Raw genomic sequence first — 6,865 nt, forward strand, 5'->3', positions numbered from 1 at the left:
CGTTCTCTGTTCTTCCCTGCCCTTCCTTCACAGAAACCTGACCTCCTCCGCTGCCTTCTCTGGTTGTTGACTCCTGGGCTCCAAAGGAAGCATCCAGAATGCCACCGTGTTCAGGGATGTCTACCCAGGCTGCATACGGTGTGAGGCCCTCGGGCCTGACATGGCAGTGGTCCTCTCTCTTTTCCCCTCTGAGACATTGCCACCCCCCAGTGTGTAAGCAGGGCCCATCCAGAGTGCCCCCATCTGCCTGGGGCTGATTCTCAAGGCTCCTCTGACCTGTTTGATGTGACCTGGTGCTGATCAGCTCCAGTTTCCTCATCTTCCCTGACATGGTCTGTCCTTCTTGGATCCCAGGTCTCTTCCCTTGTCCTGACTTTGCCCTTCTCCTTTCCTTAGGAGCTTCAGGCCCAGGAGAAGGTGTGGGCCCAACAGGCTTTATTGGTGCCTCCTTTAACTCATCGACCAGTTTTAGCTGCTGGAAACCAGATTGCACACTGTCCTTCAGGCAGCTCAGCCTCCCTATGTATTTATTTAACATACGTTAACACACTCATTCTAGGCTATCAGTGTTTCGAATTGTGGAGCTTCTACTGGTCTTTCAGGTCCTTCTGTCTTATGATGGCAGACTTGACCGTGACAGTGGAAGTGGCGTTGGAGGTCCAGGCACCACCAATGGCTGTTTTCTTGCAGGAACCAAAGTGCCAGGTCTACACAGCTTGTCTCTTCATCTTGGTTTTTGCCACAGAAGAAGCAAGTGTACTTGGTGTGTGGGCTGATCTCAATTTTCTTCACCATTTTCCTGAGGGAGGTGCCATAATGGGTCTGGTAGTTACCAAAAATTATGAGCTCCTTGGTGCATTTAGTTATGTTGTCCCCAAATAGGTTGGAACCCAGAGAGGCAGCTGCCCCCTTCTAAATAATTCCTCCGATGTACCTATATTTTGCTTTGTATAATGGGCACTTTTTTGCCCAAATTTTTGAGGGAAAAATTAAAAAATGTGCATTATACATGTGGTACTACCTGAAATACCTTGTATCTGTTCTTGTGTTTTCTAATTATTTGCTATATAAAATTTCTTGTACCATAAGATATTAAAAATAAATGCTAAAATTCTTTTATAATACAAAACAAGTATCTAAATATAAGTATATAAGTAATTGAATTAAGATTACTTAATTCAAGATTTTTTCCCCTTAAATTTTGGGCAAAAATGTGAGTGCACATTATACATGGCAAAATACGGTACTCCATGGGGCTGGTTCTAATTCTTGGTCATCACTCTAATCTTGTTGGTCAAGGTGACAATTGCCATCTTGTGTCTTCCCAATGGCATGAAGCATCTTTAGCTCCTCTCTTCCCTTCCCTCACTCTTTCATGTATCCGTTTGGAGAAGGGAGGGAAAAACCATGAGCTGGGTGTTTTATGTTGTTTCTGCTTTTATTTTCTCCTTTAAGCCTCTCAACCTCTCTCCTACTTGGAGCTATTCTTTTCCACAAAGGAATCTGAGGCTCAGAGTTATCACAGTTATCCAAGGTCTCACCTGTGGTGAGGCTGAGCTGGGTTAGAAACTAGTCTCTCTGGTTCCAGGGCCCCGGCTTGAGTTTTGTTGTGGGTCAGATTGTGTCTCTCAGAAAGAAATACTGAAGTGTTAATGCTTGGTACCTGTGAATGTAACCTTATTGGGAAACAAGGTCCTTGCCGATGCGAAAAGGTTGACAGGAGATCATACTGGATTAGGTGAGCCCTAATCCAGCAACTTTCAGCCAGTGTGCTGGTATGCCCCTGCACACTGGTGGGCCACAAGAATTTTTAAAACAGGCAATGCAAGACTATTTAGTCAGGGGCACTGGCTTCTTTTCCCTTAAATTGCCAAATAAACAAAAATGACAACAGCCAACACAACAATAGCTGTCCAGAGTGAATGCACTGGACCATAAATACATACATAGGTCATAGAACAGAGTTGCATCTTATGGGTCAAGCTGCATTACAAGGTTGCATCTGATTGGTTAATTCTTGGTACCAGAAATCCTTATATACATGTATAGGCACCTGATTTTTTTAAAAAGTACTTTGGAGCAAAATGGTAGGTAAGTACTTTTTTTGGTAAACCAATCAAAATCATACCCCTTTTTGGGGGTTAGATTGGCAAAAAAAAATATGACGTATATATTTTGGTGTGCCGTATAACTTTAGTAACTTGTTTATGTGTGCCATGAGATGAACATGGTTGAAAACCGCTGCCCTAACCCCATGGCTGGGGTCCTTCTTTGAAACTTGAGACAGAGCAGACACAGGGAGAATGCCACGTGAAGATGGAGGTGGGGATTGCCGTGGTACCTCTACAAACCAAAGAATGCTACAAATACTGGGCCGGGGGAGGGGCAGACATGGAGCGGATTCTCACTCAGAACATCCAGATGGAACCAAATGCTGCTAATACTTTGATTTCGGACTTCTACCTTCCAGAACTGTCAGAAAAGAAATTTCTGTTGCTCTAAGCCACCAGAAATTTGTTATAGTAGCCCTAGGAAGATAATACAGTTTCTTATATATCAGTTCAAACCCAGAATACCTCCTTTTCCTGGCCTAAAACCTGCAGACTTTTCCAGAACCCACTCTCAGAATCCTCCTCTCTGGGGTTGGCCCAGATCTGGTTAAAAGGTTTATTGCGTGAGTCCATTTGGGAGCTGCCTCGGGAGGCGACAGAGGCCAATGGATGAGTGAATGGCCCATTCTTGTGGCCCCCAGAGAAGGCTTTGTGGAGGCAGAGGCCTGATACAGAACAGAAACTGGAGGTGTAGGATAAAGAGCTAATTTGAGTGGGAACAGAGAGCAGTGCATGTAAAAGCCCCTGGCGCGATAAGGCGCGGTGTTTATTACACTGTAGGTGGTCAATTAATGTTAGTAAAGAAACGGAAAGACTGCAAGAGCCTTGGGAGCAGTTGAAACCAGGTATGAAGCACCATGAATGTGCTGGATCTGCATTTGAGGTAAGAGCATTGCTACCTACACTGATTTGAGTGAATTGTCAGAGGCGGTCAGGGATACCCAGCCCCTGGCCTCAAAAGTCATGGATTCTGGCTTTGATTCTGTTGCTTTCTGGTTTTTGTGAAGTTGGAAAAATCATCTCTCTCTCTGAGCCTCGGTTCCCTCAGCTGTAAAGTGGAGGTGACAAATGTCTCTTAGCTTATACAGTTAGAAAGATGGAATGGCAAAGAATTTGAAAGTGCTTTACAAACTGCAAAGCCAGCGTGAACATAAAGTATTATTCATCTTATTATTGACTGACTAACCTCTTTCCTGTCCTATGAATGCTCTATAGCCATTTGTACCTCTGAGCTTCTGCTCATCTCTTTTTCCAATCAGAAGTCCCTCTGTGTTGGTTAGGATGAGATTTGGATGCAAGTAAGAGAAAACCCAAGGCAACAGTGGTATGCTTCTCTCTCATGGGATAGTCTGCAAGCATTCCAGGGCTGGTGTGGGTGACTTAGCATCTTTCCATTTTGTTGCTCTGCTGTGTGGTTGCCATTTCCAAGGTCATTTTGTGGCTTGAAATAGCTGCTGGAGCTCCTTCATACATCCACATTTCAGCAAGAAGGAGTAAAAAGAGAGGACAGGCTTCCTGTCTTCAAAGATACACTCTAGAAGCTGCCTATACTCCTTTTTTATGTAATCCATTAGCCAGAAGTTAATCACATGGACACATCTATCTTCTAGAGGAACCGAAAATGTGGTTTTTACTCTGGGTGGTCATGTGCCCAGGTAAAACCCAGGGTTTTATCATCACTGAAGGAGGAGAGGGAAATATTTAGGAAGAACTAGCATCTCTACCATTTCATTCATTTCTCCTCCATAGACCCATGTTTCATTCTTCAAGATCAAGTCAAGTTCCTATGCAAAATAAGGAGTTTGTATCACTTGGGAGTTGCAGAGCTAGTCCATGGGCATATAGAAGCTTTGCATGGATCATGTCTCATTTAGTCTGCGGCCCAGCTTTGCGGGATGGACACTATGGTCGCCTCAGTGTTTTAGATGAGGAAATGTGGCTCAGAGAGCTGTGCAATGTCATGGATTAGGTTTCCCGGGGTACAAACTCTGAGATGGAAAGTACCAATTAGTGGGCAGGACATGCATCAGAGAGTGCTTTGGGGGCTGATTCCTGTGGAAGAAGGGAGGGGGTGGAAGCAGGACTGGGCAGAAGGAAGCTGGGCTGCAGTGCAGTTCCAATGAAGGTCTCAGCTGGCTCCCCAGGGACTTCTGGAGCTGGGATAGCCCTGCAGAGCTGTTCCAAGTTGGCACTGGGAGAACAGGCCTTTAGACGCTAATGCTGGTCACTCAACCATTGAACACAGGCTGACCCTGGAAGAGGGCCTGACATGGGGCAAATCAACCACTTTCTTCAGCTAAAACGATCCCTGAGAAGGCATGGAGCTGAGGGCTCCGCGCTGGCAGCACCTCCAGTGACTGTGGGTGTACGTCCTCCTTCTTTGAGCAGTACTCTGGAGGGGTCAGAGCCCCACAGAAAGCCACTTGGCTAAGCCTGCACCAGCAGCAAGGGAGAGAGACAGGATCTGAACCAGGACATTTGACTCCAGCAATTGGGTGCTTGCAGCTCAATGGTTTGGTCAAAGTCACAACTAGGTAGATGTGCCCACCATTCAAGCACCTCGTCTGCATATTAAATCAATCTGCTATATGGCCTCTTTTGAGTCTCTGCTGGTACCTTCTTCTGGAAACTTGACCTCCAGGTTTCCTGTGCACTGTGTTCTTTCTTCTCTCTGAACAAACTCTGGCAGCTAATAGTTCTCTAGCTGAACTATATCTAGTCAATCAAAGCAGCGCTTTGTTCACAAGGTCTCCTGGGGGCTCAGCCCTCTGCCGGTGGATTCTGAAGATGGAACCCTCTCCAGCAGAGTTGCAGGCTGTTTGGAGAGCCACAGCCACCACCATGTAGGCGACGGTGGCAGGAGAGAGCGGCACATTGAGAGCTGCCCTGTGAGTCCTGTCTGTCATAGCTTCTGGAGGAAGGAAGGGCCAACCCTGGCTAGACCAGGAGACCTGCGCACATGCCTCCTCTGCGCTACCTGCCCACCGCAGTCTCTTCGAGGCTGGAGCCAGATTTTCCCCCCTTTGGGAACCACCTGGTGCTCAGTAAGTGGGAAGGGATTTTAGAGCCACAGGACCAGAGAAAGACAGTCACATTTCTCATCTTAGAGATGACAAAACAGAGGCACAGAAGGCAGTATGACCTGCCCAAGGTGACACAGCCAGGTGGCGGTAGCTTGGCTGGATTGAGAACCCGGGCTTCCTGACTCCTGGCCTCGTCTACCGCCCCGAGCTGTCCTGCCTCAATGAGGGCCCAGATGTGGACTTTAGGTTGGTCCCTGCCTTCTGGCACTTCAGCAAAGACCCCAGGACTGTCACTGTCATCATGAAGAGATAAACCAAACCCCAGAGAGGGGAGTGCAGGCCTGTGGAAACACCCCACACAGCTCTATGACTGATCTCCGCCAGGTCCAGCTCGCTCCTCGCCCGTCCCGGGCGGTTGGCCCAAGAAAGGGGGTGGGGAGAAGAGAGTACAGAAGTTCCTTCTATCTTGGGCTTAGCACCTGGGACTGCAGACAATGCCCAGTCCCCTGAGAAGATTTAGGAGGGATTCTGTAGGAAGCTTTTGCCCACCGCCTGAGACAGGCTTCCTCACACACCATAACCTGCATCTTCCCCCTGAAACATCTTGGTTCCACGAAGCAATAAAACAGTCTGGCCTAAGTTACTGAACCTCTTTGAAGTCCTGGAGAGGCCCATAAATAAGGTAGGTACTTTGGAAGGGGGGGCATTCGTTTTGAGGGGTCCCCAAACAACTCTTTCAGAGTCCTATTGATTTGTAGCTGCCTCTAAGTCAATTTCCTGGGGCCCATAAATCTTGATTCGAGCAAAACGAAAATGTCACCAATATTTATTCAGTGCACTTCTTACCATTCCATAGGAAAGGAGGAAGAAAAAAAATGTCAGCATTCTCACCCGCCACCCCGGAGCAGGCTTGGGACGCGGCTGCTCCCCACTCCTCGAAGACCATTCCGTCGTGAACCATAAACCCCCGGGTAACAAATGTTCCATTTCATGGTCAGCAAGAGTGGTAACTGTCACTGGAGAAATAAAATTGAGTTATTGTTTCCAGTTTCAAAAGAACAGCAACAAGTATATAAAAAAAAACTGTATGCGATCCCTGTCCTCTTCCCCTCAGACACCTGCAGCCGTCTCGCGTTTCACTGAATCCTGCCACATAAATGCATAGCTTCACTCACTAATCCATACGGCTCCAGAGACCACTGTTACATGAGAACTTAAACTGATGGGGCCAGGCAGCCCAGGGCAGCTTAATCTTTTTTAATTCAAATCGACTGAGTCCCATGTGGCCCGGAGATGATACCCTATATGCTGCAATCAGACTGACCTAGACTTCTCGTGCTCTAAATGATTAATGAAACTGCCTCGAGTTTGTTTCCATGGTGATTGGAAACCCGACCCTGGACAGAGGAATCTGCCATTCACCGTGAACCAACAGAAAGGGGGGCACCGGGGACCCTGGCCGCGGGTGGTGAAGGGGAAGATGCCCAAATGCTTCGAGTCCCTCCCCTGGCCTGCCGCTGGCCTCAGAGAGTGGAGGGAGCGGACAGGAAGTAGACGGCCCTCTTAGGGAAGTTTTAACGCAACCAAACTGCAGAATTACTTTTTTCTCCTCCGAGAATTTAAAAACACCGAAGTATTCCTAAAGCAACCGATCAGAGTTGAGGGAAGATAGCATTTAATTCACCTGTGGTTTCCTAAAATAAGTACATGATGAATAAAATAAAACCATGA

At 47.2% G+C, this 6,865-nt stretch overlaps 1 pseudogene; it reads right to left on the reverse strand.

Moving 5' to 3' along the window:
* Positions 1-563: 563 nt before the first annotated feature.
* On the reverse strand, positions 564-6,080 carry LOC119001457 (60S ribosomal protein L37a-like; annotated as a pseudogene).
* Between the last annotated feature and the right edge of the window lie 785 nt (positions 6,081-6,865).

Source organism: Sturnira hondurensis, unplaced genomic scaffold (assembly GCF_014824575.4).
Source record: "Sturnira hondurensis isolate 20B ecotype Veracruz unplaced genomic scaffold, ASM1482457v3 Scaffold0016663, whole genome shotgun sequence".
Lineage (NCBI taxonomy): Eukaryota > Metazoa > Chordata > Mammalia > Chiroptera > Phyllostomidae > Sturnira > Sturnira hondurensis.